At 35.6% G+C, this 27,665-nt stretch overlaps 1 long non-coding RNA gene across 2 annotated transcripts in view; it reads right to left on the reverse strand.

Annotated features, from left to right (window-relative positions):
- LOC145720679 (uncharacterized) overlaps positions 1-27,665 on the reverse strand; it is a 131,961-nt gene that overhangs the window by 96,568 nt on the left and 7,728 nt on the right. The gene's annotated exons all lie outside the window — the stretch shown is intronic.

The following is a 27,665-nucleotide window of genomic DNA, read 5'->3' on the forward strand; positions in this document are numbered from 1 at the left end:
TTTTTTTTTTAAAGATTTTATTTATTTATTTGAGAGAGAGAGAATGAGAGACAGAGAGCATGAGAGGGAGGAGGGTCAGAGGGAGAAGCAGACTCCCTGCCGAGCAGGGAGCCCGATGCGGGACTCGATCCAGGGACTCCAGGATCATGACCTGAGCCGAAGGCAGTCGCTTAACCAACTGAGCCACCCAGGCGCCCTAACTGTATTTTCTTTTAAGATTCTATTCATATACTATCATTGTTGAATATTGCCTTCTATGTATGCTAGAAATCAAAGGATCTTACTTTGGGCTCTTAAGCATTGCATTACAAATGGTTCACAACCATGCCATTTAGCTGTATCTGTCTACTTTATGCTAACAAATGACAGCAGCTTTGCAGAATTTAGTATGGTTTTATATTGTACTCAGTTTCCTATTGCAAACAAAGAACTATATTATACAGTGCTAAAAAATCCTCCAAATTAGGCTAGATGTAATGCTTAATCTGAAGTCAATACCCAGAGTTAGAAAACTCATCAGGAATATATGCATATAATTGTCTGGGCAAACAAGGAACTAGGAATTTTCCCAGCTCCCTAAAATTTGACATTCTTCTGGTGATATTTAAACCTACTTCTCACTTTAAAAAGCAAAAATGACTAACATGTCTGCCACTATAGAATATTTTAAACTCAATTATGTCCTATGCCCACATGACATTTACATCCTACCCACCAAACCCTATATCCATCACCCCCACCCCGCACACACTCTACCCCCCCCAAGATCTTCCCTCTTGCCAGCTTAGTTTTAGTTGTGCAAAATGGCTCAAAAGAAAAATAAAAATATTCAAAGTATTCTAAATAAATAATGTTAGATAAGTCAAAGTATACAATAAGTGAAATACATCTTTAAATTTCAAATGTGGTAATAATTTATTATTTTAGGAGTATTGATATAAATACCTGTTTTGAATTATCAAATTATTTAAACCACCTTAATCTGTGAAAGATTAATGCGAGAGAATATGTTTATGGTTTAAAGTAGAATATTAATGTTCCATTTCCACAAAGCAGACATTTGATAAAATTAAAGACTTAAGTAATATCTTTACAGGGAAACTATAACCAATTTAGTTAATTTATTAATAAGTTAAATGTACTTATTTGAAAAATAAAACCTTAATCCATTAGTTATTGCGGTCCTCCTTTAAGGTATAATGCATTACCATTCCTTGAATAGATCAACTTCAAAAACACTTTTCATATTCAAATTACTGGTTTGTAAGCTGTCATACCTCCAACTATCGATGATTTCCTTTTCCTTCCTGTATTATCTTCTTTCCTTGCTTTGAGCAATAATCAAGCATTCATTATGCTTTAGCTGAACCTGGAGATCAGATGAGGCAATGCTTTAAAACTTCCTCTTTCCTCACCCTTGTAATATATATACTAAATTCAATACTTGATTTCCTTCAGCTTTCAAGCTCAGTTATTTCTACCTCAAAAATTCTTGCTTACACACATTCTTTTAAACCTTCCCTTAAACTTCTGTCCAACTCCTAAAATTTTCTTCCAAGCAAAATATATGGGATCCACTAAAAACAAATGTGTACTTCAATTAACATCCTCTTTGATCCATGCTTTTTGTCTATCCAGGCAACTAGTCTAGACATGCAGAACAAATTAGCAATGTTTTAAAACCACCTGGAGTTTTATCAGATTTTGAAAGAGTCAAGCAATCATTGCTTATTTCAGCTTCATCCTGTGGTAAACATGAACAGGGGATAGAATGAAGTTGGAATGAAGAGTACAGTGAGACAGACTTGGAGACATCCTTTTTTATTGTTATGTTAATCACCAAACATTACATCATTAGTTTTTGATGTAGTGTTCCATGATTCGCTTAGCTTTTTTTAGATTGTAAATCACTAAACCTTTTTATTTGAGGTCAGCGACCAAGAGATACTTGTATTTCAAATAAAAAGGTTTAGTGATTTACAATTTAAAAAAAAGCTAAGGCAATTTTTTTTTTTTATGTTTTAATGGGGTTGATCTGACTGCATGCTATATAAATACTTTATCTGCAAACGGACAGATTTTCACCCAAAATACATAAAGCAATTGATGAGAATAATTTGCAATTCCATTGACTAGACATGCTTAGAAGCCTTTGATTCACTAAGTTTGACATAATATATACTGTAATCAATATTTATAAATAATTGTATGTATATGCTAAAATAATTTATTTCAGTGTCATGAGTCTTTCATTAAATATCAGGAACTCAGTTCAGGGCAAAATTGGTTTGTTTGTAACTAAGATTAAAGGTAATGTAGTAAAGATGATTTTATATGGTTTGAACAAAAATCATTTTTTATGAATGAGTGAATTATCATTCAACACTGTAACTTTTAGCTATAACATTATCTGATGCTGATAAACTTGAAAAAATGTATCTCAGTTTACCTTTTAACATATCTATGACTTCTGATCACCAAGCTATTTTTTCAGTATTCTTCCATTTTCAAAGTCTCTCAGTAATTAGAACTGATTGTCTTCTTTAAATTTGCGAAGTTCTCCTTTAATAGCATTATAAACACATAAATTCAAAATCCATATGATTTTATCCCCAAGCTTGATACAAGTTTAATCTCTGAATTCTAAAGGTATGAATCAAGGTGATTCGTACATCTACTAAGGCCTGATCATTATTATTTAATAAGGTTATAGCACCAAAATAGGCCTCTAAAAATCTTTGGCTAGGCTATTATTATTTTAGTTTGCAGAAACAAGTTAAGTTTCTTTACCTCATAAGTTCTCGATATCCCCAAATGGCCCTAGGACATGCTTCATGTTTACCAAAAAAGTCTTAGTTTGGCAGAATAGTGAATCAAAGGCTTCTAAGCATGTCTAGTCAATGGAATTGCAAATTATTCTCATCAATTGCTTTATGTATTTTGTGTGAAAATCTGCCCGTTTGCAGATAAAGTATTTATGTAGCATGGCAGAATAGAAACATGTAATATCAGCTTTGGAGCTTGAATGGTTTCACACAGTGTGATTACTACACTATTAATGGAAGGAACATAGGAAATAAGTAAACAAAGCAAGTTGCATTGAACCTTCATCCTTCCAAATACTAATGTGGTCAGAAAGAATATTTTGATATTGGAAATATCTTTAAACACTGGGCACTTTTGTAAACATCATGCTGTTATTTTAGTGAGTTATTTTAGTTAGTGAATTATTTTACTCAAATACATGACACACACACATATACACACATCTCACTTAACACAGAATATTTCCTATATGCCAGGTCTTTTTTTTTTTTTTAAAGATTTTATTTGAGAAAGAGAAAGCGAGAGATAGAGCACAAGTGGAGGACGAGGGACAGGAGAGGGAGAAGCAGACCTCCGCTGAGCAGGGCCGCTCCCAAAGCGGGCTGTATCCCAGGGTCGAAGGAAGGCAGACACTTAACCGACTGAGCCACCCAGGTGCACCTCCTATATGCCTGGTCTTACGCTAACTTTTGGAGATACAGGTGTAAGGAAGCAGTCATAACCTCTACTTTGATTCTGCTTAAGATATAGCAGGAAAGATCGCCTTTCAGTTCTAGTCCAGTGACCGCTGATATGTCTTTTGATACAATGATGAAAATAAGTAGATGATAAATCAAGTTTTGCAAGTTTCATTTTATTCTATCAGCCCTTCAAACATGGATTTGGAAGGAAATATGCAAAACTGATGAGAAAAAAAATGCTTATTTCAAACACTGATTAGCATGGTATGTTCTGAATAAAAAAAGACCCTGAAGAATTAAATTCATTACATTGTTTGGTTAAACTAAAACTTATCTTAAAGTTTTATTTGAATTGTTTGAATAATTCATTTGTAACCATGTGGTATTTTAAATTTCCCAAATTCCTTTTATTTATGGGTTTATGGATGAGTATGAACATCTAGTTCATATATAAAGGATCTGGCATGGCAATAAACTTTTAAATAACATTGAAGAATAGAAATCAATGTAACACTGTCTTCAAAATTCTGATGGGAATATATTTCTAACCTAGACTTTCATCAACTGCAAAGATAAAATCTTCTTCAAACATGTAGGTTCTCAAAAAATCCTCCCCACAGATTATTCTTGGGAATTACTGGTGAATGTGAGCAAACAAAACTAGGGAGGAAAACAAACAAGAAGATAAAAATCAGAGTTGAGGACACGATCAGACAAAAAAAGGTAAAGGAAATTTTCAAGATTATGAAAAAAGAAAGTCCTAAGGATAAGAATAAGACTAGGATGAATTCAGAACAAACCAAAATGAAGAAGGACTTCAGGAGAAACACCTCCACCTCTAGGACTAAAGTGAACCTGATATCATCTGATTCCATTCTCTATACAGAGATAGAATTTTTAATTCTTTTGTGCTTTTATGGATGAATTCAAATAGAAAAAGGGAAACCAAAAATTTACAAAGTCCCAATGGAATGTTATAAGAGAGGAAATACAATCATATCACACTAACAAAACTTACATGAATATAAAGATTAAATACTGAATATTTACCCCAAAAAGTTATATATTGTACAGAGAGGATGGGACAAGAAGTGTGTCAGGGTCGGAGGTAGAGGGAGTTTACGTATTAGGTCAACTAAAAGCTAATTTTCCATAGTAAGAATAAATTAAGTCTAAAATTGAAGAATCAGGAAATAACAGGTTTTTTTAGTGAGAAAAATGGAAATGAATAAAATATAAAACAAATAATAGAGTTGTAGTGGTTGACTCTAGCATGGAAAAGGGTAGGCAAATGACTGAAATTCTGTTAAAAGCAACATTACGTATTTTTAATAAGGTGTTTTAATTGATAAAAATAAACTAAAAATAAAGCAAATGACTTCATATTTTTAAAGTTTTTAAAGAAAATTATGTCAGCACATTCTTATTGGGAAGGGCTCCCTGATACCCTGAAAAATAACAGAAAATAATTCATTTTTGATAGATATTTTTATTGTAATTTGTTTTATGCTACATCATCAGAAATAAAATGAAATGGTCTGAGTTTCCAAGCTATAAGGCAATACTCAATTACTGTAAGAACATTATAATGAAGGTTCCTAGCTTGATCAGAGATGCCATTTTTGGATTGCGGGTAGGGCAGAGGGAGAGCTGACTATGTTTGCCCAATTTTTTGTCACACTGCATCTCACCTACTCTTTGTATTTGGACAAAACTCTCAGTGAACCAGCCAAATGGTGCCCTTTGTAAGGTGGGCAGGTGGAGAGTTGAGGGTGGGAATAAAAGAGGAATGGGAAGAGAATTCCAGTGACAAATATTCAGATCTGATACTGGAATTTGAATCCATGTGGCTTATTTTATCTCTTAGAAAACTAAGTGAGAGTTGACAGGAGAGTGACAATGGAATAACATTTTACTTATATTCCAATCACAATTTACAAAGACAGATACAATATTTTAAATAATTTTACAAGAATGTACTGTGTTTTGAAACGCTAATTTCTTCTTTTACATTATCCTCATATCCTATAAACAACAATATATTCCCCACTGTCTAATTCACTACCCGATAAATAACTAAAAACATAAAATGTTACATTACGTTTTTCAGCTTTTATAACACATTTGATTAAAAGTAACAGATTCAAGTGCTTGTTACTTTGCCTCTTAAGTAGGTCTTGGGGGGAAAAAAAAACTCATTAGAAATCGCACTGGAAATAAACTGTTGAAATCTGTTACTGACTTCTGCCACCCATGCAGTTGCTTATATGACAGAACAATGAAAACAAATGAGGAATGAACTATAAATTCTGACAGTTTTGTAGGAAACTGGGAGCTATACTGTGGCAAACGTATGTCATAATAACTTTTCACAGTTTACATTAGAGCTTACAATGTAGTCTCCTCAGTTTATTTCCCATATTTCAAACCACAAATCTAAGGTATTATTTTCCCTAAAGATATTATTTTCATGTTTTTAAAATGAGAGTGAGGCTCCTTGAAGTTAAATAATCTTCTCAAGATTGCAGAAATTTATGATGTCAAATATCAGGATGTCAAGCTAGTGGTCAAACAAGTAATTACACAGAGCATACATTTTATTTTATTTTATTTTATTTATTTATTATTTTATTTTTTTTAAAGATTTTATTTATTTATTTGACAGAGACAGACACAGTGAGAGAGGGAACACAAGCAGTGGGAGTGAGAGAGGGAGAAGCAGGCTCCCCGCCGAGCATGGAGCCCGATGTGGGGCTCGATCCCAGGACCCTGGGATCATGACCTGAGCCGAAGGCAGACGCTTAATGACTGAGCCACCCAGGCGCCCAATTTTATTTTATTTTTTTAAGATTTATTTATTTGAGCGAGAGCCTGCCCGCGCATGCATGCAGCGGGGAGGGGCAGAGGGAGAGAGAGAGAGAATCCCAAGCAGACTCCCTGCTGAGCTCGAGCCCCTTGTGGAGATTGACCCCACAACCCCAAGACCTTGACTTAAGCCGAAGCCAAGATTCAGACACTCCACCAGCTGAGCCACCCGGGTACCCCCACATAGCATACATTTTAATGGAAGCAGTGTTTCTGGCAAAAGAACTTTGTATATTCTGGCCAATTAAATCACATCTGAAATGCTTGTTTAAGAGAACTGGGGGGCTTTCCCTAGGAAAGAAAAATCACCGCTTAATTTTTTTATGTATCTATTTTCATATGTAAAATTGGCTTAATAAAATATTTGACTACTTCACTCTGTCAGGTAGTTGTTTCATAAACTTTCACAGGAGCTGAATCAGCGCGACACCTAAGCTGTGCATGAGAATCGGGAAGAGAACGCGTAGGGTGCCTGGGATGGGTGTGCTACTGTTTGCCTCATGCTTCAGTTTGAAGGGATACATACAGACAATACATAAACAAAGGTACTATAAAGCAGTCGCTATAGTCCTACTGGAGTGGCAATATGATCGTAAGTAGAAAAAACACATGTTAGCCAAAATTTCACCCTCTGGGATGTAGCTGAAGTTATAGGGGCAGTGAGTGATTTTGTTTGCTTGTTTTAATTCTAAAAAAAAGCAGAGAAGGGTATGGTAGTCCACAGAAGGGTCAGCATTTTGAGGAAAACAGAACTGGATCACCAGGAAATACATTTAAATAATAGTGTCTCTTGACAAACCCTAAAAATGTAGGAATATTAAATGTGAAACATTAGAAAATATACCGCTTAAAATGAAAAAAAAGGGGGAGGACTTGTCTGAAAAATGATTTATAAAGAATTAGAATTATTGGGGCACCTGGGTTGGCTCAGTCTGTTAAGTGTCTGCCTTCGGCTCAGGTCATGATCCCGGGGTCCTGGGTTCAAGCCCTGCCTCGGGCTCCCTGCTCAGTGGGGAGCCTGCTTCTCCCTCTCCCTCTGCTTGCCACAACCCCTGCTTGTGCTCTCTCTCTCTCTGTCAAATAAATAAATAAAATCTTTTAAGAATTAGTATTATTATATAAACAATTTAATAATTAAAGCAATGTTGTACTAGTGCAAACACAGCCACATATTTCAATGCACTGGGACAGAGAACCCAGACAGGCCCATATATGTTCCCATATTTATGGGAAGATGATGATATGACTGTCATAAAACAAAATCTTTTTGGAGTACTTGGGTGGCTCAGTGTGTTAAGCATCTGCCTTCAGCCCAGATCCTGATCTCGGGGTCCTGGGATAGAGCCTCACGTCAGGCTCCCTGCTGGGCAGAGAGTCTGCTTTGCCCTCTCCCTCTGCCCCCTCCCCCCACTCATGTTCTCTCTTTCTCTCTCTCAGGTAAATAAAATCTTAAAAAGAAAAAAAACTTTTTATCTGAAAATCAGCTTCTAATATTAAAATATAATATAAACTATATTTAATTTTAAAGGTCTTTTAGAATCCCCAAATTTCCAAATTTCTCAATGTGGAGCTGATTTTGTTCTTTGTGCATTAGCAATTCCTCAATTTTACAATGTTGGAATGAATACACAAGAAGAACCTTGACTACATATACTTATTTTGAGAATATAAGAAACACATGTGGGGGCACCTGGCTGGCTCAGGCGGTTAAGTGTCTGCCTTTGGCTTGGGTCATGATCCCAGGGTCCTGGGATGGAGCCCACATTGGGCTTCCTGCTCAGTGGGGAGCCTGCTTCTCTCTCTCTCTACCTCTGCCTGCCACTCCCCCTGCTTGTGTTCTCTCTCTGTCAAATAAATAAATAAATAAATAAATAAATAAATAAATAAAATCTTTAAAAAAATGTGGTTTGGAATTTTACATAAATTTTTTAAATGCCTTCATATTTCTTAAAACAATCAGCCACCAAGGTACAATAAATGCATCACTGTTTTACACCAAATTTGGGGGACTGAAACACAACCATGATGAAGAACAGAAGCAATGCCCCCTTCACAATGTGAAATCCAATCACAAAGGTCCAACAGAAATTCTTGTGGAAAAGAAGAATCTCTGGGTTATCATCTGGTTTCAGAAGTTTCTGTGGAGATCAGCCTTGGATGGATTGAATTTCAGAAAGCCCATTATGTTTGTGAATGCCATGAAGCCAAATCCTCCCTGTCCCTGTAACAGTAACTTGTCCTCAAACATTTGCCTATGGCACTAGAGCCAAAGATAATTATGTGTAATCCTTCTGGATTTCCTAAGGAAAGTCTAACAATGTCAAAGAGCTTGCTTCTGATGTACAAATTCTGACGAATTGATAGTGATTGATTGAGACAGTATGTCAAGAAGAATTCTTCAGTTAATTCTCTACACAGCTAGACAAATGCAGTTATCAATTAGGCAGCCTTCATGCTGTTTGCTTGCCAACTCTGAGCTATATTATTCTGAAACCCAGAATTCCTTAGAGGCCTTAATAGTTGGTTGGACAATATCACAAAAGCATAGCCATGTACAACATTAGGGAAACCAATATTGTCCTTATCTCTGAATTTCAATCACACAATACTTCCACTGTTTACAGTGTCATGAAAGTAAGACTATAAGGCTCTACTATTATGTGAAACTATTCGGAATGGTTAACATAGGAAGGCGTTGCAGTTATCCTTACACCAAATCTGCTTTGCGTATGGTTAGGCAACCTCAGCAGAGTCCTGCGGTAACAGGACCAGGCACTGCTCTGCTCTCTATGGAAAGTTAAGATTGGTGTGAAGAAGTCAGTACAGATGAGAGCTGGGGAGCACTGGGAAGGAGCAGACAGTAAAGGAAAGAGCAAGTGAAAATAATCTGTAGACATAAGCCAAACAGAAATTTTCCCTCAGGCTGATCTCAAATACTTGGACTGACATCAGTGGAACTCAACATTCCCTCAAACTCTCTTATCTGCAAAATAATCAATTGGGTTGTTATAGTATTTGATCACACTCTTCCAATATTTTGATTCTATATATCTCTAGCATGCCCGTTCTTTCCTCTCATGTTGATTTTGTTCTTTGGCTCCCTCTTCTAGTTCATTTTCTGTTTTCCACTTCTGCTCTCCCTTCTTTTTCTATGTGTGGATTATCACTGAAATCACTGTTACCAATATTCTCCATTACTTTGGCCTTTTGCTCTCCGTGTCTTTCATCCAGCAAAACTACCACTGTGGATTGATATAACTGTAGTTGATTCTGGTGCAGACTGGAGCAAGGGAGTCTCGCCAGCAGAGCAGACCAGTAAGTTAACGTCTCTCATCACATTTGGGATCACAGCCCTGCCCTACACTAACTCCTCCAGTCTCTTAACCTTTAATTGGGGCATGTCTTTCCTTCAGTCTTTGCATAGGAAAATAAAAAGGCCATCTGATGAGAACTCACTCAACCTTCCATTATGTAGACCACAAACCTACTCTTTTCTGGAACCTGGATAGGGTCTTTGGTGGACCTGGATGCCGACTAATGAGGAAGACATCATGTGGAAGGAGGGTGGTCTTGTGTCCTCTGACACAACCCATCTTGTTGACCATGTTGCCACAATCATGGCTGGGTCCCAGTCATGGGGTTGATGCTGGGAGCATTTTACCTTAGTTTATAAACCACTTCAGATCCAAACTATCCTGACATTCTCAACATTCTCACCCTGCATTGTGAGTGCAAGGGAAAGGGAGGGCTGTAGTCACGGGCCTGGGACAAAACCCAGGCAGCCTCTACTCTTATCTATGCTGCAGCATCCATTACCTCTCACGCCCCTAAACCCACAGTAACTGAAACAGTGCCTGCATATACTAAACAGCTACTGTTTGAATTGAACACGGGGACTGAAAGCAAATTAAGTAATCTGACCACAATCTAATGGTAATCATAATTACAGGTCCTCATCTAAATATTTCAGCACTAGGGCGCCTGGGTGGCTCAGTTGGTTAAGCGACTGCCTTCAGCTCAGGTCATGATCCTGGAGTCCCTGGATCGAGTCCCGCATCGGGCTCCCTGCTCGGCAGGGAGTCTGCTTCTCCCTCTGACCCTCCCCCCTCTCATGTGCTCTCTCTCTCTCATTCTCTCTCTCAAATAAATAAATAAAATCTTAAAAAAATATATATTAAATATTTCAGCACTAATACAAATGAGAAATAAGTGTTTGTAACATTCAACAATTCTGAAATTAGAATTATGAAATTATTTCAATCACCACTCTGAACATTTGCTCTCAAAGATATTGTGCATAAAACACATCGCAGTTTTTTCCATAAATGCTAAATCTAAGCATTTCCAGCAGCACCTAAATTTTTAGTTATAAAAAGTATATTTTATATAAAGTCCATATTTTTTCCTATCTTCCAGAAACAGATACTCTCATAAAAGAAGATGGGTTGTACTTTTACTTTCATCAAAGTTACTAATCTAAATTATTTTTAAAGCTCATATATTTGAGTGCCTGGGTGAATAGTAGAGTGAAATCACACAAAAATGTCTTTCGAAAATAAATTTTACCTTCTACTTTTCACTCAATAATGCATGATCACTTGATACTCATTGTTTACTTTTTCATTGTTACATGTATATTAAAATTATAATGAGTGAATGTATTAATATCAAACAATCTTAAGGGATAACATACTATGATAATTCAATTTTCTTTTTAACAGGGTTTATCAGAAAAAAGTTATAGTGTTTATTCTTTTAAACTTTCTAAATTGTATTGATTTCTTACTACATATAAACAACAATTTAATTCATATTTGCTAATATATTTAGGAGAGTCATTTCTTATTGTGCAGAATAGAGGATGAATGTATACAAAATGTCTGCCAATATATGGAAGTTGTTCCTAAGAAAAAAATTTAAATATGTATTTGAAAATGTAAAAATATATAGGTTTTATCTATAATTTTTACTTCTGGAAAGAAAAAAGTATCTTAATTAATGGGTTCATTACTTATGCTTTAATTATTTAGATATACTGCTACATTCACATTTTGGCAATCCACCCTTCTAAAATCTATTACATATTTAATACCAAAATTTATATCAACTACTGACCAGCTTATTCTATGGTCTCGTGCCTGACATAATGGCCCTTCATTTGGCTGTTCAAGCCAACTAAATTATCCTTTGTGAAATTAATTCCTGGAGCTTAATTCTATAATATAACTTGAAAATAAGTTTATGTATTTATAGAAAGGAAGACATATACTGCATTAATTTCAATGCTAATTTGTATGTGCCACATATACTTTGACCTATTTCCTTCTTTTTTTCTTCCCTAAATATCTATGACACTCTTGTATGTTCTTGGAACCGAAAATCTTAACTTAGCTGCTATTCATGTGGGTTCCTAATTATGTTGCAATATAGACTTAACATGAATCACAAAGCATCAAAAGGAATGTTTTATTAGGACAGCCTCATGTATCAGCTGACTTAATTCTTCACTGTTAACTATTTATTTCAACTCTCTGACAACAGTGCACTAGTCTCATCTTCTGTTGCTACCTGAATCTAGAAGAGGATAGAGGGATGGAAGAAAGAAACAGAGTTTGGCCATTTAAACTACAGCTTAAAAGAGTAAAAATTATCTTTGCATGTCATTGTTTCAAATAATAGTAAAGTGACGATATTTAATCATTAGGTATTGCATATGATGGCTTTCTTTTTCTATTAGTTCTTTTTCTATTATTACTGTTTATATTGAAAAAAATATCAAAATAACCACAGAATAAATATATGATGCTTTTGTAAGCAAGGTGTCAATCACAAGCAAGGATCCATTTAGCAATGCAGAAAACACACATTCTTACAGATAAAAATAGTCAGAAAACCCAAGGTGATGTGGATACAAGACAGAAAAGGATTTTAAAATTTTAGCTCTGCTTTTCCTTTTCATGGAAACAGGTGCTTAGAAAAAAAGGCCTTCAGTTAGGATTCAATGTGCTATAATAGAATAAATGTAAAAACATGAACTTAGGAAGCATTTTGTTAATTCTATGTCTATGTTCAAATAACTATTGAAGTAATTATTGAATACTTCTGATATTGACATTTTGTGTGCAATGCTGTATCAATCGGGTTTCTCCAGAGAAACAGAATCAATAGGATCTATCTACCTACCTACCCCTCTGTAAGGAAATTTATTTTAGCAAAATGACTCACAGGATCCCAGGGCCAGAAAGTCTGAAATTTGTCGGGCAGGCCACAAGACTGGAAACTCCAGCAAGAGTTGATACTGACCCCTGAGGCATAGCATTGACGTGTACTCAGGGACACCTCAGGTTGTGCTGCTAGGGGTTCTGAAATGACTGCACGAGGACCACCCGTATTACTGACAGTGATCCCGTTCTCGCTGTCACCTGACTGTGTGGCTGCTAACTACGTCTATCCACACGGTAGCACCTAGGTCAGCATTTGATTAACAGCTGGGCACTGCAGCCAAGACAGCTGCAGAGAGAAAACTAACCGTAACAGAGGTTATGTATGTTGGGCCATCATAGCCTCTATCATATTAACAGACAATTTCCTATGGTCTATTGCTTATGACTTTTAGTCTAAAGTATTTTAAAGGTATTTAGATTTTTTTCCATGGCAGCACTACTGCATAAGCAGAATTTTATCTGTTATACAATACCTATGATATACATGGGCTGAGTTTAAATACACCATTGAAATGTAATGTTCTTAAATATAAGGTGAGCATTCTCATTATCAAGTTATCTGCATTAAATTTTATCACTCAGCAGATCTATATTTTTGTCTTATTAACTACTCTTTAAAATGCAATGATTTTGATAAATATAAAGTATATAATCCCCAATTTTAAATGACTTAATATCTAACAATTGACTTATTTCCTACAAGTAGTTCCAAATTGGTTTATTACATGTTATATTTAATAGATTTTTTCTATTGATATTTAGAAGCTTACTCTCTTTGCATAACTACATTACATTACTTACAAATATTCCAAATTCATATTCTAATGGTTAAATTACATTAGACTGACATATGTTGATTTTCCCGGTCTGGTTTTTTTTTTGTCTGTTTTTGTTTTTTTTTTCCTGGTCTGGTTTTTACCTTTCAAATACCTCTGACATGCTGTTTGCTCTTCAGATTGGAACTATAACCAAAATCTCTATTTTGATTATCTCTTTTTTGTTTCCCAAACATGATCTTGTGTTAGACAAAATGTTGTTATTACCGTTACTGTCATCTCAATTTATAAATCCAATGAGCGAGAGTCTATTCAAGACCAAAGTATAATTTTCTATGATAAAATAGGAGATTCGTTACCTTTTTTCAGGCCATGAGCATACTATGAACATAATGCATGGAAGGATTAATATAGCTACATAATTACAATCATGTAGAGAATTTAGCATTCTCTAAAACTTGAAATGTTATTTCATTTAAAAAGGACTGCCAATTACTCAATATTTTAAAAAATAGTTTGCCTTTTAAATCTTTCATTATTTTGTTTGGTCACCTGTGGCCCTATCTCCCTGTTTTCAGGTCAAAATGCCTTCATATTTTAAATTACCAGTTTAAAATATTATGTAGGTTATTTGTTGGTGTGGTTACAGAATTTAAATTCTTTTTTTTTTTTTTTCCAATATACCTTTTTATCAGTGCCTACAGGGAGGACTAAGAGATGACCTTGGAATCTAGGCAACCAAATAGGGAACATGAAAAGAAAATCAGTTTGAAATTGCAACGGCAAGGTTACATGCTCTTAGCAATATTCTGAAACACAAAAAAGTAAGACAGTTGTTGACAAGCAATGAGGCAGATGCAGAAAGGTTTCTGCTATTATATATCCAGAAATCGTAAGTGTTTATTGGCACTTAAATGAGTAAAGAGGACTTTGAAACACTATTTTTTCCTATCTGCAAAATTCTTTAACACACTAAGATAAACTCAAATGTAATCCAACAAAGGAGTAATTTCTTTTAACTCTTACACACAGAGAGCAGTTTGACTATTTAGATGATAGATGCTTGCTAGAAGAGTTTCCATTCTTGCCCATGGTAACGACAGAATGAATCCTAAATTGAAACATGTTTTACTCTGGTAATTTGCCCTTGATATGTGACCACTTTCCAAATTGCATCTGCAAATCATGATCTTATACAATGATATTATCAAAATCTGTCATCAGTACCTATTACATTTCTACCAACACACTCAGAATTTACATGGAAGTGCTATCAGAGTTTTAAAAGTAGGACTTATCTATCATTTGGGTGGAGAAAAACTATCTAGGCACACCCAATCAGTGAGAGGTGAATGACCAGGTGGTTTGCATGAAATACGATCAGCAACGTTAATAATTATTTGAATTTTCTGTTGTCACTGCCATTGCCCTAAATGGGTTTAGGCTGTCCCAAGTAAAAACGTTCACGTGCATAAGAGGATAGGTTTGTTTGTTTGTTTTGTATCATAGCTGAGGTCAAACAACCATTGCGTACCTCCCCTGTAAGTTTTTTTTGTTCTTATGCCTGCTAAAACCTCCAGCGGCAATGAGGCAAGGAATGAAATTTTTACAAAAGTCAGGTCAATTGAATAGCTTAACTACTACCAGCACCAACTGAGAATAGGTTTGGATAGGAGTTTGCCTTGAAGTGGAAGTCTTCCACAAATAACTGACTCTACTTACCAAGTTTTCTATATCAGACTCTGAATGGGCTATCACAACAAATTGGATACCAGGCACCTGTTTTCTACTGACATGTAGTTTTGATTATAGTTTTCCCTAATTTCGTATTCGGAAGGATATTAAAACATACTGGATCCCTGCTTGTATGAAAAATTGTTACAGTAACATATGTGCATGAATATTATTTTCTTTCATTCTTCATATTTATATTAGAATTAAGACACAATTTAATAAAGACCTTGAGTACATTTCAAACTTTTAACCATTTAACACTGATTAAGTGGAAACAGTTCTCTGATAGAGCTTTCTATACTGCTGTATTTTCTATTGCTGCTTTAACAAATCACCACAATTTATCAGCTTAAAGCAATGCATATTTTTTAACCTCAGTAGGTCGGAAATCCAGATGGACTCAGCTGGTTTTTGGCTCAGGGTCTTCAGAGGCCAAAATTGGTGTCACCCAAGCTCCTTCCCTTTCAGGAGGCTCTGGAATTAAACCACTTCCAAACTCATTCTGGTTCTGGAGGCATTTAGTTCCTGGGACGGAAGTCTATGACCTTGCTGGTTGTCAAGAGGTTGCCTGTATTCATTCTGATGCTTTCCCAGTTGTCTCCAACACTTCTGCGCCACCCATACCCCCCACCAGACGGCAGGTAGATTCCCTCTCAGATTTCAGATCTCTCCAACTTCCCTTTTGCTGTACCTCTCTGCCTTCCTCTTCCTCTGGAGGAAGGAGACATTTCTCTGCTTTTAAGGACTGGAGACATTTCTCTGCTTTTAAGGACTAATGTGATTAGATGGGGTCCACCTGGCTAATTCAGGATGCTCTCACTATTTTATGGTCTGTGCCCTTGCATCAACAGAGATCACTTTTTTTCACTCTCGTTTGTTTTGTATTATGTTGTACATCATCAACAAAGATCATTTGCCACGTAAGGTAATATTCATAGGTTTTGGGGATAAGGTTGTTGCACATTTGGTGGAGGGCGTGATTCTACCACAGCTGCAGATCCTCAGGGATTGTTTTACCTTCTCATTTATCTTGGCAGTTGTCTGTCACATTTTCCAAAATATCAATACATTGTTTACCATTTTCTAAGATAGCTATCCTAAATTGAAATTTGATGTTTCTATCTTAACTAAGGACTAAGTAACATGATCAATATTTTCATTGTAGAAAACAAAACTTGAATCAGATAAAAAACTAAGTACCTCAAGTCTAACAAAACAGTGACGTGTTAGATGTTCAGTTAAGAAAATCAATAAACTTAATATTAAAATATAAGACATTTGCATTCCACTTTTCCATTTCCAGTGCCCAGGAAAAAAAAAATAGGATCTTAAATTCCCCGATGTCTTGTCCTTTTTAATCGCTCAACAATAAGACCTTGCATTGATGCTCACTGAAATCAATGAGTGTGTGATTGAATATTCTTTCCATACTTGATATTCTGAATGGGCACTACATTTTTTTTAAGATTTTATTTATTTATTTATTTATTTATTTATTTATTTATTTATTTATTTGACAGAGAGAGACAAAGCGAGAGAGGGAACACAAGCGGGGGAGTGGGAGAGGGAGAAGCAGGCTTTCCGCTGAGCAGGGAGCCCAATGCAGGGCTCTATCCTAGGAGCCCGAGATCATGACCTGAGCCGAAGGCAGACGCTTAACAACTGAGCCACCCAGGTGCCCCTGGACACATTTAAATAGTTCCTTTTTCCCATTTGTTCCCTCGGAGAACTTAACATTCTTAGGCCAGAAGACATTGTAATTTGTACCTTTCAACATGTTCTTTTCCCTCTGCAACTTAAACATTACTCATACTGTGGTCCTATGTTACACACTGTAAGTATTGCAATAAAAATTTCTTGGTCGTCACCCTAAGCATATTCTTTAAGAATAATATATTAATCAGTCCTAAAAGGACTTGTTTATAAACAGCTCTTCAAGTTTATTTTAGTAAAGTTTATTATTTCCTAAAATGTATGGAGCAAAGAATGAAAATACTTTTTTTTTCATGTTTCAAATGGTTTTCTATTAATTTTACTCCACTCTTATCCCATTTCCAAACTCTATAAACTAAGTAAACATATGTAAACTCTCCATAGTTTTTAAAGCATGAAATTCTTCCTAATGTATCTTGATTACTGAGTTCATCAGTGAGGTAGAAATTCAACTGATATAACAGTATCTTGTACCTGATATTAACAGTAAGAAACTGTGTGACTCTATTTTAGGAATTCATTTCTTTGCAGTCTGTCCCTTCAGTATCCAGGACATTTCTGGAATGATGGATATTCTATGAGGAAGGCAATGTCAAGCCTGCAGACATGCCTGAACACGCTGTGGTAATTTATGGCCTGCTTTCTTGGTGCTAATGTAATGAGCTACATCATATTTGAGGTTCAAGAAGATAAAGAAGCTGTCATTTCAGCTTTTTGACATGTATTGCTATTGGAAAAATAAGCTGTTTTCAAAAGGATGAAAGCCATGCACAAATTTTTCTATGTTATATAAATATAAGTGGAATTAGATGAATCATGTATATTTTCTGGTATATTACCATTTAAAACTGATAATAAAATATCTAGGAAAATCAAGAGCTAAGTGAGCATTGATATTTTACTTCTTTCTTACAACAATTAGATATGGAATCTCCTTAAAAGCACCAATATACATTAAGGTATAATAATATGCAAAAGTCATACATATATATATATACGAATTATTTTTCTAAGGAAGAAAACAGAAATTTAAGTCAGGAAAGCACATTGACAAGTTAGGAAATTAATATTTCAGAAGAAAAACCATTCTGTCTGATGGCATTATATAGATATATATATATTTTCTATACATATATAGAGGGATATATATATATATATCCCTTTGTAAAGTCTGTTGAATATTATAGTATCTTTATAATTATTTATACATTTAAACATGGGTAATGAATAAATGTAGTCTTTTATCTGCCCAAGTATAAAACCCTTATGTATGTTTTAAGCCAATTGTCATTTTCCCTGTGCCCAGTTAAAATTTTAATTACCAGTAAAAAACATGGGCACAAAGTATTTATTTTCTTATCTATTTAAACACTTCTCATTCTTTTCGGTTTAGGTTAAATAATCTCAATTGACAAGTCACTGCCTTAAGGTTTTAGTACAAGGTGGGTTTCTGTGAAAACAAATCTAGTTATACCACTGAAAAAGTTTGAGATAAATAGAAATTTTAGTTCATTTGCTTTTTAAAAGGCTACAACCATGATTCAAATACAATTGCTGTCTATTTTTTTTTTAAGATTTAATTTTTTATTCCTAAGAGACAGAGAGAGAGGGAGAGGGAGAAGCAGGCTCGGGAGCCCGATGCGGGACACGATCCCAGGGTCCTGGGACTGAGTCCCGCATTGGGCTCCCTGCTTAATGAAGGGTCCCCCAGCTTGTGCTCTCTCTTTCTCTGAGAAATAAATAAATAAAATCTTAAAAAAAAGTCTACTAATTTCATCGTGCAAGAAGCCGCAAGTACAGAAAACAGCAGCTATTTGTTTAATGTATAGTAAAGACTTGTTATATGGTATACATTTTATATAGTTGGCCTTGTGAAAAAAATAAGGGAAAAGATCACATTAACATCAGATTTTAACTTTAGTTACAAATGTATATCTTCACATAGCTTTTGACATCTAAAAGTATTCCATCATTTTTCCACCTCTCTAGAAGCCTGTGAAATACTTGTGGACCATTTCAACTAAAACCTAATTTAGTCACCCTCTCCTTCAACAGCCACCTAAAACTGTAAATGCTACAATTTCCTATATTACTAAGATAAATCACTATATGGATGTATACAATTACATTCACCTATCATTCTCATACATCTACTCTCCTCAGCACCTCAGGTTTTAAAAAATAATAGACAGTTCTCAATGATAGAGTTGAACACTCCACTTGGCAGATTAACTAAATCTTGTTTAATCTTATTGACTGCGCTCTCTCCCTGGTGCCCATTGCCATTATTTTGCTCTTTGTCCCTCTTCCTCGCTGCTTCCCAAGCCAGACGGAACAAAGTTCTTTTAGATTACATCACAGAGTCAACACACCTCTAGTAAAGTAATATCCATATGTCAAGAGAAAAAAGAAGAAAAGTGGAATTGAAGAGAAAATATTACAAAGATGTTGGCTGTTCATCACTCTAATTGAAAATAGTCCTTTCCAGGGGTGCCTGGGTGGCTCAATCGGTTAAGCAACTGCCCTTCTGCTCAGGTCATGATCCCGGAGTCCCGGGATCGAGTCCCACTCCCTGCTCAGCAGGGAGTCTGCTTCTCCCTCTGACCCTCCTCCCTCTCATGCTCTCTTTCTCTCTCTCACAAAAAAAAAAAAAAAAAAAAAAAAAAAAGAAAATAGTCCTTTCCAATAAGGAATTTGAAACTTAGTCTCTCAGCCAATTATTTTCAAAAATGGTACTGGTGCCTACACCATTAATTTTCTGGTGACCTTATCAAAATATTATACAATAAACCTCTCTACATGCAACATACATATGTATATATATACTCTGTCTCAGACAAATTTACGAAGCAGGCTAAAGTCAGTGTTAGTGTCCCAGATTTCTCCTTTCTAAATTCAGACTTATCAAATTTTTTCTGGACCTCTCCTATTCTGCTGGCATTGTTTTAGGCATTTTCTAGGATTCCACCTGATTTAATGTCCACAAAAATTCTATTATGTCCATTGTATTACAGAAGGAATAATAGGGAAATTACTAGCCCCTCCAACAGTCTTAGGGTTACTGTTCCTTGCCTAAGACCCACAGATAATAACAGACATGTCTAGCAACCAGATCTTCCAAAACCAAATCAATCAAAAGCCAGCTTTTACCTGTACCATTTGTTCTTCTAAAGTGTTAAACATACAATAGTATCAGGTCATTTAATGTTTAGAGACATGCAAAGCCTCTAGATGCAAAATATTTAGCTTATGCCCTGTCACTTAAGCCAAGAACTTGAAATTGACTGTTGGTAAAAGCATTCTGTCAAGAGCTCTGCCTTAGAACAGTGTCTAGAATAGGTCACTCAGTAATGCTACCTATTTAGTGAATAATAATAGTTATTCACTAATAAATTCATTATTATTATTATTATTGTTATTGTTATTATTATTCACTAAAAAATTCAGCAGCTCTCTTGAAGCTGGGTGTTGGTTCTTTGGCCAACTTTTAAAAATTCAGTTTACAAAATTAAAGCAGGAGAAATCATTTTAGCAGCATGTGATACAGTATGCTTTGCTTCACTTGACGTTTCATATGTGTATGATACAAAATGACAAAAGGACTTATGTCAATTATGTACTGGCTTGATGGATTTGATTTTAGTTAACCCCTCTAGATTTATTTTAATATTTTCTATTTTATTGTAGAGTTTTTATGTAGAGAAATATGTTTAGTTTAGATAAGTACATTGGCTTTCTTTTAGGACTTTTGTTTTAATTGGCAAATTAGTAAAAAAAAAAATTATCCCTAATTATACATTTACCAGATAATTAAAGGATCATTTGCTGCATAATTGGATTTTCTCAAATAATAATCCTCAAAATGCTATAAATATGTAAACATATATGCGTGTGTTTATCATACATGCATATTATTTGTATATAGTGTCTTAAAGCACATTTGATTGACATTAAAACCTATTTTGTACTAAATTATTATAGATTATGGGAAATCTTGTTGATATATTGTCCAAGAACATCATTTAAAATAAGATATAATCATCATTCTATCATAATGTGTTCTCTTAAGTTTAGAGTATTGTCTTACAAATAGAAAGTCTTACTTAAATCTAACTTAATATTAAGTAATGATAAACTTAGTAAAATTTATCAAGACATTAGTCTTCTAATGAATAATGAAGAATATTATCAGAATAGCTTAGGTCATAATTTTCACTTTACCTAAAATATAGATATAATAAAGACATTAGTGGAAATTTATTTGCTGATATTAACCTAATCTTGCTTGCTTGATTTTATCCAAGTGAAACATTCACATTTTAGTGTAAAATATCTGGGTTATTACTTTTTTTAATTGAACAATTCTCAACTGCCATAAAAATCAAGGACTTAGTTTAGTATGTCACTGAAATCAGAAGTAATCACAGTGGGGCGCCTGGGTGGCTCATTCGGTTAAGTGTCTGCCTTTGGCTCAGGTCATGATCTCAGGGTCCTGGAACTGAGTTGCAGGCTGGGCTCCCTGCTCAGCGGGAATCTGCTTCTCCCTCTCCCTCCTCCCGCTTATACTCTCTCTCTCTCAAAAAATAAATAAATAAATAAAATCTTAAAAAAAAAAAGGAAGTAACCCCAGTAAAATGCCATGATTCCACACATAACTTCTCCCCACGTTTGACAGGAACTTTAAAAACTAAGGTGAACAGAAGGTACATTAGTGGGAAAAGGGCTCCAAGTTTCCAGTAATAAAAGATATTTCAGAAGAAATGAAAACCTGCTTGATATGACACTCTCTCTTTATGCATTATGCAGACTTTGACACCAGATGATTTGGATTCAAGCCCCAGCTCCATCACATGCTTCTGTAGGACCTTGCAGAAGTTGCTTAACATTTCTGTGCCTCTGTTTTCTGAACAGTAAAACACTGATGATAATAGGAGTACCTAGCCCATAAGGCCCTTATGGGGATTAAATGACTCAACAATGCCTGGCAGGTAGCAAAGATTCTATAAGTGTTATCTGGTAAGTCTTAACCATCTATATTTTCCTAGACATGAATAACACCACTTTTATGTACATTTCCTTTTACTTTCAGTGAACAGAGCTAATAATACTCATTCAGTTATCTTCACTGAAATTTCATGATGGCTATTACCTCTATTTCCAAAGGATCTTGCTAAAAACAATGAGAGTCTTACCTAAATTGAGGAACTAGAACAGCACAAGGAGGAATATACTATTACATATACTTAGGATGTTTTATGCAATCAAAATTAATAAGGGTGTCATTGGGGCGCATGGGTGGCTCAGTCAGTTAAGCATGTGCCTTCAGCTCAGGTCATGATCCCAGGGTCCTGGGATCAAGTCCCTCATTGGGATCCCTGCTCTGTGGGCACTCTGCTTCTCCCTCTACTCCTCCCCCCTGCTTGTGCACGCTCTCTCTCCCTCTCATGCTCTCTCTCATGCTCTCTCTCTCTCTCAAATAAATAAATAAACCTTTAAAAAAATAAGGATGTCATTAACTATACAAAATGAAATAATTTTTCAACTTTGCATATAATACTATAACTAATGATAAAAATGATTAAATGTTTAATTGTACTACACTGAAGAATATAATTTTAAAGCAGGTTATATCAACATAAATAGTTATACATGTTTAACTTCTTCTTATATTTTGTTTTGTATTCTGTTAGTCTGGAACCTGAATTAGAGACCTAGATTAAATTTAGGGGTACCTGGGTAGCTCAGTCTGTTAAGTGTTCGACTCTCAATTTTTGCTCAGGTCATGATCTGAGTCCTGAGATCCAGCCCCATGTCAGGCTCCATGCTGGGCGCGGAGCTTGCTTAAGATTCTCCCTTTCCCTCTCCTGCTGCCCCTCCCCACCTCACTCGTACTCTCTCTCTCTCTTTAAAAAAAAAAAAAAAAAGGCCTAAAAGTCTATATCTTAATAATATCAAAGAAAGTGAAAGCAACAAAAAGTTAATACTCTATCAGAATGGGTATTACTGATACAGTTGCTAAATTGGAATACCCGTGTAATAATAATATCTTGCCATTTTATTGTCTTTTTGTTGTCTCAGATGTTTCACAAATTTTCCAGGTGTCTACACAGGAGTTTTGTCATCTCTCATTGCAGTGAAATTTTCCCTTAGGTAAAACAACATTTCTGCAATAGAACAGTGACCTCAAACACATTTAAATGCAGCAAATTTGAAATTATCTCTCTTTCTCCTTTTGAAAATGACTGAGAAACTTAAATCCATAGGATACAACTATGAAAGTGATATTAGACGAGAAACCAGAACTAATCCTCAAGCTTCCAAACCCAGTTAGAGAAAAACAGAAACAGATAAATACGAAACTTGATGCATTACCAAGATATATACCATCTCGGGAAGGTTGCCTAGTGTAAGGAGTTGATAAAGTAAAGAGCTGTCCTTTTCAAAATCCGCTAAGTGAGCCGGCCAACCATTGATAATTTGTTGTTCCCAGTCACATCTGTACAATCTATTTCGGTCGGAGGAGAGTGCGAGTAATACTGAGAGAGAGAGAGCATGAGAGGGAGAGAGAGCGTGCACAAGCAGGGGGGAGGGGTAGAGGGAGAAGCAGACTTCCCACAGAGCAGGGAGCCCGATGCGGGATGGCCAGCTCTGACAATTTCTGTCTTTTTCAGATCCTGCAGGGACTTCCGCTCACCAGCCCTTCTCTTTTCTCCTTAGTGTGTGCTGCTATCAAGAACCACTGTCAGATCACACTGGTGGCTGTAATTACCTTGTCAATGAATATTTGTCAATCTGGCATTTCGCTAACCTCCCAACATACGTGTGATGTCACCATCTGGTTTAAATACATTGTTTTTATATGAAATGAGGAGTGTATTGCTATGTTATCTGAAGTTTAATCATATTCTTCATATTTACTTCAGTTCACGATAATAACAATCCCTGGGCATCTGTCATGTTTCTGGCATTATACTAGTGTCAACATTAATAGGATGTGGAATGACTGCATTCCACAGTATGGGAAGTTTACCCATAAAGTAGTTTACCTTTTCTCAGGAAAAAAAAAAAAAAGAAAACAAAGAAAAAAACCTTTACTCTTATGTTTCTAGCATTGTCAGGTAACTAATTCTACTCATATGGACAATTTTACTTTACTGTACTCAGTGTTATTAGTATTATTATTATTAAAGCTTCCAAACAATGTAAGGTTAAACCACCACTATCATACAGTGCTGGTGGAGTATGAATATAATGAGTATTCTATGAATAGATTTTAGAAATCTTTATTAAAATGATAAATGCCATTCTCTTGAATCCAGCCATCCTGCATAAAGAGTATCTATAGGTGCGCCTGGGTGGCTCAATCGGTTAAGCGTCTGACTCTTGATTTCGGCTCCGGTCATGATCTCAGGGTCGTGAGATCAAGCCCTGCGCCAGGCTCTACACTCCTACACTCAGCATGGAGTCTGTTTGTCCCTCTCCCTCTGCTCCTCCCCCACTCATGTTTTCTCTCTCTCTCTCTGAAATATATAAGTAAAATCTTTAAAAAACAAATAAATAAAATAAAGAGTGCATATATATATACATATATATACACACACTACATATACTTCCTCATGTGAGAAATAGATCATCACTGTAGTATTTTCTTATAACAGACAATGTTGGAAATACTATGAATTTCCCTAAATGACACATTAAATAAATTATAGTGTTTCTGTCTGTCTCTATATTCGTGAACAGACACACACATACAAAGTATAATATGATCTCAGTGAAAGCATAAGGATCATTTTTTTCTATATTATTGGGCAACAATCTCCATAATATATTATTAAGTGAAAAAGCAAGATGTAGAACAATGTATGCGGTATGTGTCCAACTGTATTTTTAAAAGGGTTCAAGTGGAAGAATATATATATATATATATATATATATATATATGCCTAAATATTCAAACACAAAGAATATCCAGGAACTTGTTACATTTTTGCCCCCCCCCCCCACGTCGGCAGGTGAATTTTGATATCTAACAGACAGGAAGAGGCAAAGGAGTTCTTACTTTGTATTTTCTAAGCCTTTAGAAAGTTGAGGTACAGGAATGTTTTACCTTAATAATAGTCAAAAACCAAAAAATAGTTAAGTTCAAAAATGTTTACCTAACTTCGTTCTCTCTGAGTCTCTCCTAAGTTTCTCAATGAATACCTGTTTATGCCCAAAAGATTCTGGAGCAAACAGAATGCTAATTTCATTAGTTCAAAGTATAGCATCACATCTTCAGTATTTAAGGTTCAACATATTTAAAACTGAAGACATTTATCATACTTCAGCATAGCTCTTTGGGACTTTTATATTTGTACCACCATTTGGAAATTAAAAATGATAAATTTTGACAATTAAATAAAATTTTAATAACACCTGGTCATAAAGAAAATCAAAGGCGGTTTTATTTTCTTAGAGCCACTACACAGAATAATTAAAAGAAAAGCCTGGGCTTATGGATGTGGGTGGGACACTGCTTTAGAGTTGGTTTATTTTCTCTAAATAATTATTTTAAGAACACTTTTTGGATATTTTAATTATGGGTCTGGCTAGAACTTGCACTATGAATTGCCTTAGAAACAGCTGGAAACCTGATATTTTAAGGACAGGAATTAAACTTATAGAAATAAAATAATTAAATCCTGCAAATGGAAAATTTTTAATAGTTTCAACTAGGTAGGTAAACATATAAATTATTATAGAGCATATATAAAATTTTGATTATTATCTATCCATAGTAAAATAATTACAGAAAGCATCATAGTCTTTTTTTTTTTTTCTGAACTTTAAGAACATACTGTACCTTATGATCTTTAATAAGTCCTGGATGTACCTTTTGATAGATAGTCTCCTGATTTAGGGTGTTATTTTAATTTTCCATATATACCAATGCACTTTTAGGTTATAAAAACTTCCGGTTAAGCGTCTGCCTTCGGCTCAGGTCATGATCTCAGGGTCCTGGGATCGAGTCCCGCATCGGGCTCCTTGAACATCGGGGAGCCTGCTTCTCCCTCTGCATGCCACTCCCCCTGCTTGTGCGTGCGTGCTCTCTCTCTGGCAAACAAATAAAATCTTAAAAAAAAAATTTCACCCTCCATTATTTTGATTAACATATTGATGATTTAGTACTTTTTTCTGTCTCCATTTTATGCCCAAGGTCATTCACTTTATGAGTAACACTGTCCATCTGCAGCCATGAAAAATGTGGCCCTAACTATCCCAATTTAAAGTACAACCTGAAAAATGAATTTACTAAAATTGCAGCTGAAACAATTAACTGGCCAATTCATTTAAATATGAATAGTTAAGTGCAGTTTACCTTCTTAAGCAAGCAAGAAATATAGATAATAGTGGTGGGGGTGGGGAGAATGACAGGATATCATGTATATATGGGGAAGAGAAAAATTTTAATTAAATTTAAATTTTGGGTGATTTTGTGGTTATAATTTGGCTACTAGAAGAATAGCATTTAAAAAAATTATCCCCCTGTTAAATTTTCTATGGAATTTGTACTTAGAAAAAAAAAATCAATAAGCAATGGAGGTAACTATTTTTTGTTATATGTACTATATGATGAGACCTGCCCAGCAGGTTTGCATTGCATATATGTTCTATTACTGAATCCTAAGCAGTGAGGTAGCTCATTCGTTCATTCATTCAACAAATATTGTGAATACCTACTCCTATGTATCAGAGATCTAGGAAGAAACAAAACAAACAAATCCGGTTTTATGCAGCTTACAATCTGGAGGTAGCATAATGGCACTAAATTATCATCAATAAATCAATGAATCATGCATACAGTATATTAGAAGGTGAACACAGCTATGAACAATACAACAGGTAAGGAGACTGGTAAAAGCTCACCCAGGTGTCAATTTTTAAGAAGGTGGTCAGAGTTGACCTCACTGGAAGGCCCACTGCAAGCTGCAAGGGAGATGGCCTTGCAGCTACTTAGGGGAGGAGTGTCCCATGCAGAGGGAAAAACTAACACAAACACCAGAACTCGTCATGGCCTCATGCATGACTGTTCGAGGAAGAGCCATAAAGGTAATATGGCTGTAACGAAGCTAGAAAGACTAGAGCTAGAAAGACTCCTCGAAGGTGAGATCAGAGCAGTGATGGATGGAAGGGAGGAGTGAGGCAGGGGAAAACTTTGTACGGCTATGCGGTTCCTTTTAAGGACATTTCAGCTTTTACTTTGAAGTAAAATGGGGAAATAGTGTAGAGCCGTGAGGAATTATAGCATCTAATATACATATTAAAACACTCTCTAGGCTACTTTTCAGACTGATGTGGGACAAACTGCATGTCAGCTTCCCCAGGAAACAGCCCCTGGTACGGCGTCTACTGAGGAACACTGACAAGAACACCTGTGAGATGAGAGGAACGCAGGATTGGGCAGAGGAAGCATTTCAAATGCCATAGGGCCTCAGCAAAGATCTCTGCTGACCCCAGGATATTGTGCAACTGGGGTGTCCCTGCTGGACTGGTTCAAACTGGTGATGCAAGTCAAACCCAGTAAGGAGGCATATACTTAGAAAAGGCAGCTATCTTTGGCTGAGGGAAAATCCAAGGAGGGGATTCAGCTGTGACTAGTCAACAAGCAACATATTGGAGATGGCCTTATCATTCTGAAGGAGAAACCTAGGCAGGGCACAGCAGCACCCATTGTAATGCACAGGAAGGAAGCATAGGGAGAACTTCTAGGCCATTGAAGTGATCCAAGAAAGATTATAATAATAGCTTAGACCAATATGGTAGCCTTGGTGGGAGAGAACACTGATTTAATTCTAGGCATCTTT

Source organism: Leptonychotes weddellii, chromosome 3, assembly GCF_054177405.1.
Source record: "Leptonychotes weddellii isolate Sample4059 chromosome 3, ASM5417740v2, whole genome shotgun sequence".
Taxonomy (NCBI): Eukaryota; Metazoa; Chordata; class Mammalia; order Carnivora; family Phocidae; genus Leptonychotes; species Leptonychotes weddellii.